This window comes from Mugil cephalus, chromosome 21 (assembly GCF_022458985.1).
Source record: "Mugil cephalus isolate CIBA_MC_2020 chromosome 21, CIBA_Mcephalus_1.1, whole genome shotgun sequence".
Lineage (NCBI taxonomy): Eukaryota > Metazoa > Chordata > Actinopteri > Mugiliformes > Mugilidae > Mugil > Mugil cephalus.
Window position 1 is genome coordinate 12,874,902 of NC_061790.1, and position 12,839 is coordinate 12,887,740.

The window sequence follows — 12,839 nt, forward strand, 5'->3', positions numbered from 1 at the left end:
TCAGATTGTGATTCCAGGGTTGCCTTGAGTATCCTGCCAGTAATGGCTTCTAATCGTGATTATTATGTGACTTATCTCTTTTTATTGCCATATGTCTCCAGTCCAGCTAACATGACATGCCATAAAAAGTGTGACAAAGGCGGTTTATAGTAGGTTTAACAGGTGAGCACAGCTGATAACACAAAACTATGAAGAAAAGGGGATGACATGTGGGCCGTATGTTCCTTTTCACACAGCTGAAACAAACCAGCGATACTTTATCAATTGCTGTCAGTGTCAGATGGCCTTTGCTTTTATTATAGTGCACACATCTCACATATTGATTTACCTGCAAATGGCCTATTCATTCTTTTTGAACAATATAGTTTGTCAAAAAAAAACCCAGCCCACTCACGGTTTAGGGGAAAGTATTTGTGGAAAATCTAACATGAGTAAACTGTAAAGCACGGTTTATGAAGTTATAACACTTCTATGGTCAGAAACGTTTCCAATAGAGGAGCTGTGGCTGAGTAGAGCTGCTGTCAACAAATGCTTTCTGCGGTTTTATTTATAACATGCCTCGCTGAAAAAGCATTGTATGCTCGCGCTCTTATGCAATGCCAGGCAGCAACTGGAGCCTGCAACAAACCAACTGCTTTGGTGCGGCTCATACCAAAGCTATTTGGACCTTTTCTCTAAACCGCAAGCTGGGACCTCGCATATATTAAGATGGTGCATCAAAGCTCTTTACTTTCCAGCGACACAGCAGGGTCTGACTGACCAGACTTCAGTTCAGGCTCAAGCCTTCCTCCAGCAGCTTTGATGTTTCAATGTGTGTGTGTGGCTACGGGCTTGTATGCGAGTGTCGTGGAAGTTGAGGAGAGCGTATCAGCTCACGTCTTCCGTGCTTCCCCTGCTCTCCCTTGTGCGAGAAAACCCACGGGCTTTTTGTTTGGTGCACCTAATTTTTTTTCCCCGACGGCTTCAGATGCGTGTTTAGCTGTTTGTGGATTTGAGGGACACCACAGGGAGAGCAGCAGTTCCTGTTCTCACCGTTCTGGCCAGTTCTTATGAATAAACCGTGATCTGACAAGGAAGCGTAAACAGGTTGATCGGTCAGAGAGCGGACACGATTGTTGTCGGTGGAATGTGAAGAATGCCATATTAAAACTGAAACAACGCCGCCGCCGTGACGTCAGGCAGTTCTTTTGTTACATGCGTTCTGTGAGTCATCGGAAAATGAACGCTATGTGAGTGTGTCTGTAATTGTAATTAGAAACAATTATATACAAGCCAACTTATAATAAATTCAGTTTTATTTAAATGGTCCCAAATCATAAATGTACTTAATTGATGCACAGCACGCCCCTGTGATATTTTCACATCTTTCATCATGACAAGGAAATACTAAAACTAAGTTAAGGTAATATTCAAACACAGCAGTCCTAAAACTAATGGGAGCAGCCTCAGGTGATAAGTATTAAGAAACATCTGCTCTAGAAATGAGTAGAGAGTTTAGCTGTTGCTGGTAATGAGTAGAGGAGGAATGTAATTGCTTTCAAAGTCAATATAAGCTTACACAAAGATACTGGGTAATACGCTGTATGAATTTGATAGTACTGGGTCTGAAGAATCAACTAAGGATGAAAAATATACATATTTTCATTTTAAGAAGTCTAATCTTTTTTCTAAAGAGTTAAAAATTCAACTGTGTTTCCTTGTATTGAAATAATATCAATAAATGTGTTCTCTTCAGGCGTTGCTTGTTAGTATTCTTCATCTTTTGTGATGCAAAAAACTCCTTTCATATAGACATACTAAGTATTTACCGTTATAGACTGCAGACTTCGAGGAGAAGACATGAACAGATAACACCTGCTTTCATTTATAGTCCTGACAGTTATACATGTCTTAACTCCAAACCTGACTTGTACACATGTGACAGAAAAGTAACATTAGCAGAAGTGCATCGGGTGAAACACATTTAGGTCTCACATTATGGGTATATGACAGCAGAGTGAGTCGGTATTAAATACTACATGTGTACCAGGTCGGTTATGTTTATTTGATCCTGCTAAGCTGGCTGATAGGCCAGCTGTTATATTGATCAGGAGGCCCCGGGCATATTTGCTGTCTTCGAGCTCATGTTTGAAGTCCAGCTGGGCTTATCGTAAATGTATTATAAATCTTGATTTAAGTGAAAGGAGGCCAATATGTCGTGGCAGATTGGCAGTGATGACTGCAGTAAGACCAGAGGAGGAAGGTGGATTTACGACCTGCTCTTTGGAGGCACAGGTTCATTTCCCAGCTGTACACCGGGTCCCTTGGAGTTGCGCCTCAAAGAGCTCCTTTAAGGAGCTGGTGACCTGCATTAAAAAAGAAAGTCACAGAAAATCAGCTTTCACTTTTGAGTCTCTCTGGATTTCTCATTTTCACCAAACACAGGTGAAGACAATGACCTGCAGAGGTGAACTAGTCATGATTAGTAACTGATACTTTGATGAAAGCCAAATTAAGTTGTAAAGCATAAAACATAGAGTGATTTATTATGGATACAAATTTATGAAGACTCAGGTTTTTAGTTTTCTAACAACAGAATAACCATCCACTCAGTTCAACCAGATTCTGTTGGAGCACGTCAATCCTGACATTTTATAAATTTGTTAATAGGAATAAGGGCGTTTGTATGACCTGGCACCATCTAAAACAAGAAACTCTTCTCAAGTTCTTCAATTTCCTTGTGATATTTATACCTCAAAGGAGCACACTGCCCCTAAAGCTGCTCTGTCCACCTCTATGAAGTTCTCTGTTCGTCATGTTCTGTTTTGGAACTTTCTTTTCCTTTCTCTGACTTCTTGCTGTTTACTACAAACAGAACTGTACCTGCACCGACCTGGCATTTGGACGAGTACAATGACAACATGAACCAACAGGGTTGTTTAGCTGTGCCGCAAACCGCAGGGAAAGTGTCGCATCGCCATCGTCCTCAGAAACTCGCCCTTTCTCGAGTTCACCTTTACCTGACTCACATGGGATCTCAATTAAGCCCTTATTTTAATAGTTAAAATCACAATAATGGAAGTCTGAGAATTAAATGAAGCGTAGTCGGGGCAAATGAAAAGATGCTTTACTTGAAGTCAAACTTGCACATTCTTATTTGTAGTGATTAGAAGAATCAGTTTAAATTTAAAGTGAACAGTTTAACGAAAAGAACAGTCAAATAAAGAGTCAAACTCATATTTTTATATCTTGTAAACTGTTCAAAAATAGCCATATAGTGTTTTGGAAGACTTGTCGTTGATGACGTTTAGATGGAGATTTTAATATGAGACCTTGGACAGGTGGACAGACACACACATGCTGTGATTGCTGGCATGGTTTCAGAGAATGTAGATTGCATAGGTTTGCTGCCTTCACCACACTTTTACCGTTGTAGCCATGGAAACACAGGCTATATATGCTAAATATAGTGACAGCAGCTCCCGAAGTTGATGAAAGCAGAGGATATCATTCACCACAAACCAAGAGCCATCACTGTCCATTCAGATGAGTGAAAGGACTCTCGCCACTCAAAACAAGTTCATACCTGGTGCAGTATCAAGACCATAGGTTAGTTAGAAATCCTGCACTTTAATAATTAGAATAGATCGGAATAAAAAGTATAAATTACAAAGTTAATACCGAACTTAGCTACTGTCATTATTTGATTTTTGTGTCATATTTAATTATTACTATTTTTAGACGTAGCTGTGATATATTTTGGGTGTATTTATTAGTATTTTCTATGTAGTTTACAAAAGTTCATCTTCCAGCCCTTTAAAAATCAAACCACCCATGAGATGAGCAGTGAGCGGCTGAATCCACTACATAAATCCCTCCTCAGGCGCGAGCGTCCCAACGGATTGGTGCCACAAATGCAAGTGTTTTGGAGGGAGAGTGAAGTGGGTGTACGCAGTCTGTCCAAAGCCTTAACCAGAATGAGATTAGTGTCAGTCGGCAGCATTAATCCCAATAGTCTCCCAGCAGCAGCAGCAGCAGCAGCAGCATGAAGCTGGCCCACCGTTAGTCGAGCAAAACACAGAGGGGCGACTGAAGGGAGTGGGCTGCAGGGACTTAACCAAATAATGGATTAATCAGATACAGCTAGCCAATGAGACGTCTCTCTGCATAATGTGTAAAGCAAAATAAATGCTGGGATACCAGCAATACAATGGTGTCGCGTAGAGCGGTCTGAGTGATATTGTGGTGGGTGCATTGGTGAAATGTTTATAATTCTAGGGTGTGACCCTAAAATAGGCTTAACTAATCCCATTGACACAAATACTTCCAACACCCAGAAATGGTGATTCTGAGATGTGTGTCCTGTTGGGAGCTCTACTGATATTACGCCTCATGTGTGCATGAATTACACAACAATGATTGATTGACTATGCTGTGAATAGCATAATAGGGCTTTTAGGGTGCTTTCACCTATATTTCTGATTCAGGTAGTAATTGGTAGTAATTAAAATATGTTGGATATAACCCTGCTTTGGTTGTGCTTTCAAGCGTTGATATGCTGGGAAGGTGCCCTGGTGCTGCCAGACACCTTCAAAGGAGTAGATGCTCTGGAGGCAAAGAACAACTCGCAATGACAGTTTCTTTCACAGAGATGCATCAGATAAACTGCTTGGGACCCGGCTGACTTGTCTGAACTTGATTGATTCGTCCTTGAAAAGAGTGTGATTTCTATGTTCGCACCAGTCCAAACAAACCGACCTGCCACGGAAACGCTCTGTACTTTGGAAAAGCAGTGACACGAACAACTGGATAACAAAATATGGGTTTAGGATTGTGGGTACGCATACATCTGCGCTGTGGCAAAGAAAAGATGCATTTAACGCTATTTCTGCACAAAACCGATCAAGTGAACAAATATAATACCCTAGCCTATATATCACCCCTAGCAACACATTTATAACACTGTCATAAATGCTTATTTCATATAAATATAAAAAAACAGGACTTTAGTGAAGATGCATGGCTCCAAAAAATCAAAAGTACACTTTTAAATTATGCTCAAATATGAGCAACGTAAGTTATTACTTGATCACTGAAAGACTTGGCCGGTGAACAGCAGTTTACTAACACACCTATTTCTCTTTTTTTTTTTTAGAGATTAAACTTGTGCTGCTTTGTTGGCAAAGCTTTGACTCTTTGGCCTCTCCATGCTGCAAAAACTCTGCTCTACCCACTGATTCCTCACCAGAGACATCTCCGGGCTCCCGTCTCCTCCCTTCCCCTCCGACGTTGGTACGATCCAAAAAGCCGGCGGTTTGTTTGCTTGGGAAAGGAGAATATCCTCTGAGGTCAAGTCAAACAGGATGTGCTAGAGTGTGGTCCTTCGCTCCTATTGGCTCTTTGTAATAACGCTCACAGTGGGGCTAACACACACACACACACACACACACACGCACGCACACACAGACATGCAAACACAAATGACCATGTGCACATATGAAATGCCATACCTAACAAACACAAACTTAGTTTTGTGAAATGCATGTCTGACAAGCTGACAGTTGTATTTACCTCAAAAGAGGACGTTGTGATTAAGGCAGAGTGCTCTGAGGAGGCTTGTTTGAATAAGACGTTGCGTTGGGAAAATGTCAAACACTTAAGCTAATAAACAGAAACTGCTCCAGATGAAGACACCACTTAGTGAAAGCTGGAGCTATGCAACGCAATCAGAGGAAGTGCTGCATCAGCAACCGGTCATGGCTTACTTGAAGTCACAGGTTTTTTTTTTTCTGTCCTAACCTCCAGCCGGAATAGAGATGTTCAACAACGCTGCAGATGTTTGTAAGTCCATCGTATCTAAGCAAACATGGAATTTATATATTCTATGATGCATCCCCTGTAATTGCCACAAAATAATTCTCCCTCTTCAGGATGAGTGCCAGCAGCAAATTGCAATTGCTGTTTATTTTTGGCAACTGTGTGGTCTGTAGTTTTTTGTCAAACGACTGCACAAAATTTAGCTGAGGATTGATCTCTGTCAGTGTACTTTTCTTGACGCCTAAATCTTCACATTTTTCTCAAAGTCTGATCAAGGCCATAGAACGAGGCCCTAATGATTCCGATTAGAGCTCAAATGTGAGTTTCAGTGTAGTTCCAGGAGTTCAAAATAAACTTGTTTTGGGCCGTGTCATGCAACTTTCAGCTTTAATGACATATTCTATCTTCATAAGACACTTTGTCAAATTCATTCAGTAGTCGCATAAACAAACACAAGTACAAAATAAAGGAATGAATAAACAGTCATAGGAACAAACAGTAGGAGACGAATCTGAAGCCATTATGACTCGTGTAATGACCCTGATGTCATGATGATGATGTTACAGTCGCAGAAGTGGATCTGACTTAGGATAAATTGTTTAGGGATGTTAACGCTAGTCTTACATCTTATATTTCTTAAAGCTGCTCTTCATTATGGAAAGTAACCCACTCTGGGACCAGTTATGTTTGTATATACAGTCTGTCTTCATCGATGTTTTAACAGTCAGAAAAATAATTACAAATAATTAGCGTGGTACTGTTAGCGGAACAAAACTGTGCAAGTTACATTTCTGAAGTAATCACATGTGCACGTTACTGACGATGTCGTACTGTTATTTACCCGGCGCCTGGGACAGTCAGCCTGGAGCCAGGCTTGGGGAACGCCTGAAGGCAAAATAGTGGACACGTGGTGCCTGTCAGTGGACTGTCTGCGAACGAGAACACATGATGTGATGTGCAAGTGATCAAATGTTAGTTTACAGTAATCTGATTACATAACAATGCATGGATGAAATGCAACATTACAGTGGAATCAGTGTTAGACACGCTGTATTTCATTTACTTATGTAATGCATGCAAATAATACTTAAGTATTAGATTCATTTATGTTGCAAATCAGTATTTCAGGATAATAATTTAATAATAATTTATAACATATACAGATGATTTTTTAGTCAACTCAGTTAAGTAGGAAATCACACATATACAGTATACACCATCTGCTGTGCAGAATATACACTGTATAAAAATAAACTATAGCAAATACAGTATATTAATGTTTGTGAACATGAGCCACGTCGGGAGCCTTGGTCTGCATGTGGCTCTGTTATTGTTAATTTAGTTGCAGAGAGGAAGATATTGAAGGACGAACTGAAAGCAGCACCCCAGGCTGTCCGGCGAGAGGCTTTGAGTGTGACTGTCATTTAGCTCAGGTAAACTGGAGATGACTCCTTCCCCGCCTTTTTTTTTTCTCTCCATCTCCAGTCCCACATCTACTCTATTATGCATCAGCAGGTGACGTCACAACGTCACCGAAAGGTTAATCATGTCATTTAAAGGTTACGGGCATTTTGGGAGCAGAATTATTGGGTAGGAAAGAATGCATTTAACTGACATCACATGCGGATAAGACGAGTTTAGTTACACAAAGTGTGTTTCCCCGAGTGCACAGGATAGAAATTTGTTCTTTGGAGACGAAAGAAAGGGATGTTGAAAAAGAGCGATGCGTCTATTAGAACATCCTAATAGGAGACCAATGGCTTGGAAATTGAATCAATTAGGAAGAAGAGGTCAGAGGAAATGACCTCAGGGTCAGTGAACCCCACCTCTCGGCCACAGGAAGGGCTCTGTCACTATGCAGCCCAGTGGAGCTGGAAACTTAGTTCAACACATTTTCTGTGATTTATTGACTTTATTGACAGTCTTTTGTTTTTAACCCTTTCCCGCATACAGCACTTGTATTCATACATATTAGAATGTGATTCAGATTCGACCACTTCACCTTCAGAGACACATGATGTTATACAAACCCATAGTACCCCACTTTATGTGCAAATGTCCCTATAAAGGAGAATGAAAGAGCGAAATAAGGGTGGACTCATCAGCAGGAGAACCACCCGCTTGGTGTCTGGTCTGCCGAGGCACACAGCTCCACTTAGCACTGATTAGCTCAGGGCCTTTCCTGACCCGAGCGAGCGAGGAAGGCTGGGCAGAAAGATCTGAGGGGCAATCACACTGGGCAAATAACAAAAAAGCCCTGCTGCTGCAGCAAACGTTTCCTTGATTGAGGCTGAGTGGCCAAAAGCAGAGCCGAGGAGTAGAGGATGACATGGAGGAAGTATGCAAGGAAAACTCCTGAGCAGGAGGATGAGAGTAATGATATTTCTGTTTATCTGCGGAGATGGTTGTGGGGTATTTTTGGATGGCTGCTGTTTTTTCCTTCGTAAATTCCAGGTTCCGGCTGTTTTTCCTTCTCCTTGTTCCCAGCCTGTGAATGCAGGGCCGCTTCCTCTCCCTCCTTCCTATTCTGAGCCCCTGATTGCATGGAGGTGGGGGTGGTTAACAGGATAGTGTGTATGCATGTGTGTGCGAGCAGGAGGGAGTTGTGTGTGTGTGTGTGTGTGTGTGTGTGTGTGTGTGTGTGTGTGTGTGTGTGTGTGTGTGTGTGTGTGTGTGTGTTGCAAATCTGGGGGAAGGAATGTTGCAATATGTATTTTTTCTGTCAGTCGGTTGAAACTAATGAAAGCGTGTGTGTCTTGGGTGTTGGGTGTGGAGGATGTAACCATTAAAGAGATCAGCGTGTCAACTGTTCCCCAAGTGCTGCTTTCTCCGATCCAGCTGGCGATGGGAGGTGTGTGTACGTGTGTGTGTGATTGTGTGTGTGTGTGTATGCACTCTATGCCCTACACGCTCCTCTCAGCAAGGAACAGACAGATGGATCTTTGCTTTGGCCAATGGTGTCTGAGTCTGGCTTCTGATCTAACTGTACGGCCCTGCTGCAGGCCAAATTACTCCGCATCTTTCCCTGTAAATTAACCCCACTTTCATCTAAATAACAAAGAGCCGCAATCATCCCAGATGAAAACGTATATAACACAAGGTTCGGATCCATACGTGTCATTTGCGATCACCGTGACGGCCCCGCAGCATCATTTCATGTGGTTGCATGTCGGGCAATAAACATCACATAAACAACATGGTGAGTTTGTGCCGTTGCATTCTGTTGCTAAGCAGTCGCACATGTTGATCCAACATTGATCTCGGTGAGGAATTGTATTTGACATCTTGGAACAGGCTATCCTATCTGTCAGTGCCTTGTTTAATCCTTTTTTATAAAGTCTGCTTTTTTTGGAAGTTAAAAAAAAGGAGGCGTGCGGGGAGGCATTTGTATTTGGCTAGAAGGTCAAAGAACAAATTTATTGGATTATTTTGCGATGTTCTTCGCTTTGGAAATGTTTATATGTTTAAATTTCACCCGTTGTCCAGCCATTGCTGTTTGATCTCGATTGCTTGACGTTATCGTAAACACTTGAAAGGAGAAGAGTCGTGAACAAAAACACATTTCTCATCCAGAGCTGTAACCTTGCTGGGATGCCTGAGGCCCTCCAGCATCAGCCCCGGTCTCTGTTCCTGTCTTTTTACAGCACAGAAACAGCGAGTGATGCATTTCTCCTTTACCGAACAGTCCAAACACAGCATTACGTGACTCACGTTGTTTGAAACAAACGGGGGACAAAGTACAGCTGAATTTGTGTTTGAGTTTCAGGGAAATTAAACTGAAGTGGAACTGAAAAAGGAAGAGGTGCACTACAGTGCGCGCTCTTTCATGTCTCTATGGATTTTTTTTCAGCTCACGATGTGTTTGTGGATGCTATATTTGGTCATGATGTGGTTTATTCATTGTTTCCATTGTTCTTTCACATCTGTTTCCTGTTTAATTCACTGATTTTCAAAAGTAACTAATCAATACAGTATATATACATTAGGTACTAGGTATTAGGTAAAAATGCTGATATTATAAAGCCGTTAAAGCGGAGTGTCATAGTTTGGGATTGAGCTTCCACTCAAATGTTTGCATGCTAAATCTGCAGCTAACATGAAGACAGGAAGTAGGAGAAGACAATCAGTTACTGTCTAAACATCACCAGCACCACTAAAGCTAATTCCTCAACATGCAGCATGTTGTTTGTTTAGTAACAGTCAGGGTATCGCTTTAACCTCCCGTTTGTTTGTTGCACAGAAGCATCTGGTAAGACTTTCCAGTTTTTCAAAGGGCAAACATTTTCAAAAAAAAATACTTCAGAGGTATGATTTAGTGGGAAAACTCTGAAGAGGAACTACAACAAGCTGTGTAGTCAACATGTGGCTGGACAATCTGCCCCTAAAAGAGATGTTCACATTCCAAGTTACAAAACAGACCAAGCTGATTTGATGCCCAAATGATTGTTGATGTTTTAGTGTCGTCGTCCATCTAAAAGTGTCCATACTGTACATACCTGTTAATATCAGACTAGTTACCTCCCTCTGCCAAATTGCATCCTTTTCAATAATGTTGTATTATAGTTATTGTTGTTAGTGAGTAAAATGGACGGGGTTTTGTTGCGCTGCTTACCAGCAAGTTTTTCTAACATTTTTCAGACAGAACACAGAGATAGAAAGAAGTAGTAGTTTGTAGCTCCCCATTGCTGCCATCTAACAAAGATTCCTTGTAGCCCATCCCTTTTTTATCAGTAGTTTGATCCCACCATCGTCGTCACACCTAACACACAGTCACTGCTGATAGTCGGTCGAAGTAATATTTGATTTCTGGAGAATCCAGCTGCTTTGTGACGTAGCCGACTTTCCCCCGAAGTGTTTGTGTTAAGCTGATTCATCACATCCTAGTTTTGTATTTAACTGAAAGACTTGAAAATGTTAACAGTCCTCTCATCTAATTTGAGCCAGAATGCAAATAGAAGTATGCTGAACGATTTTTAATTATTTCTAGTGGAGTCAGCCTCATTAAGAGCAGCTACAATAGGTCAAAGGGAAAGATAGAGAGATATGTGTGTGTGTCCTCTGGTATTCTGGATGAACAACTCAGTGTTGACATAAAAACAGAGGCACGCTGCAGACTGCTCCTCTGTTTACTGCACAACAAGTCACTTTAGCCACCGCCATATTGGATTTTTCCTCTGTCTGTAGTTTTTTAGCTTAGAGACTAAGCAATGTTGTTTAATGTGGAGTGTAAACACACCGACGTGCATACGAACACAAACACACAAGGTGTGTAAAGCCCTGGGTCAGGTTGCTTCGGTGTGGGGGGACTCTCCCGCTTATCGTCCGCTTTCGTCAAACTGCTCTGGAGTGTTTTACGCCGTCTAATTTATCAGATTTATAGTCTGATGAGTCTCTCCAGCACTTCCAAAAAGGAGGATTTCCCCAAAGACTAGACCAGAGAATAACAGTGCTGCTTTTGCTATTATTTGGCATTCATGTTCAGGAAAATGCATGGTAAATTTGTGACAATATTGTTTGTATCTTTCCCATACATCGCACACAGTAAATCTTATATTTTCTATTTGTCTGCTTACTCTCAGGGACTTTCGGGGATATTCGGGTCGACAGCTGAGACGTTTGAACTCTTTCATTCCAGTTCTATCTAGACAGAAGATAAACGCTGTAGCATTTGCCGGAGATTATGAAAAATGTTTCTTCCCGAGGCAGGCAAGAGCTTTCTGTTTCAAGGCATATGCTCTTATCCCCTCTCCCTATCGGACTGTTGTCTGGAATTTCTAGCTGAAAGCAAAGTGATAGGGGTGGTGTTATCTGTGTTTAGACTATAAATGTTTTTGAGGGATATATTTTGGAGTGTAGCAAACCACAGGGCTGGTGTGCGAGTGTGCGTTGCATTGAACGTATGTGTGCCAGAACATCAGATTCACAGTGTCAGCTTGGAAATGGATAATTGGGCAACTCATCGCTGCCACGGTTTGTTTTACAGGCATAGGAGGAATTTGTCTTTTCCTGGACTCATACATCAATATGGCAGATGTTTCCTTAAGGATGGATCACAAGGCCTTTCAAATAGATTCACAAACTACCTTAATTGCTGTTTGTTTTGTCTCCCTCCTCTCCCCCACTCTCAGTCTTGCGTCAAACATCTGAGGAGCATTTTCAAGAACAAAAAGGAACTCGTATTGCCGCTGTGAATTTGGCTCTCGGACACACGGGGATCTGGGTATTGTTTCCAAGCTTTTATCCATCCACATTTGATCTCCGCTCCCGTCCAGGGCCCGAAATGCTCTCGGTCCCGCTCAAGCCGTCTCATTTTAAACTGAATGCTGAATCTCATTCATGATGCTCGTGGTGTTTTTCCATGCCTGAGATGGGTATTGGGTGCTGATAGGATATCAAGCACACCTAAGTGCTTCCTTTTCCTCCCTCTCTTTATTTTCTTTCCTCTTCTCATCGGCCTCTGCCGCTCTATCTGGCCCCCCACACATGCTCTGTGTCACGTCCTGTAGTGAACAACAGCCCTACCTACCCTGGAAGGCACGCTGATCCCTGCCAGAGATCAATCCTCTGCGTGTGTAGAGAACTGATTGAAAGCTCGGAGAAAGATTTAGTGTGGGCACAGTTTGGAAGACAACAAGATTAGTCATGTTCTGTCCCCCCCAGCCTCATTTTTCTCTCTCTCAACACTTTTTCTTCCCATTTCCACCCACAAAGACACGGTTAAAGATACATTTTACTTATCTGTTTTTCTTTCCTTCTTTCTTTCCATCCCGCAGTAATCGTGCGTGTCTAAATTAATGAAAAAGCTCCCTCTTATTTCAGCTGTGTGTTTACTGACCGGCAACCACCTTTCAGCCCCCATCATCATCAGGTAAAACCGTGTTTGTTGATGTAGTCTTAGTACCAACATGGGTTGCCAAGAGTCATCAAGCCACAAGCCACTGCTAAAAAGGATCAAGATGGCTTTGTGTTTTAAAATGCCCACAACTTGCAAAAACAAATTGTCTTATTAGAAAAGATTTAAAAGGGATGAGGAAACGCTGAAA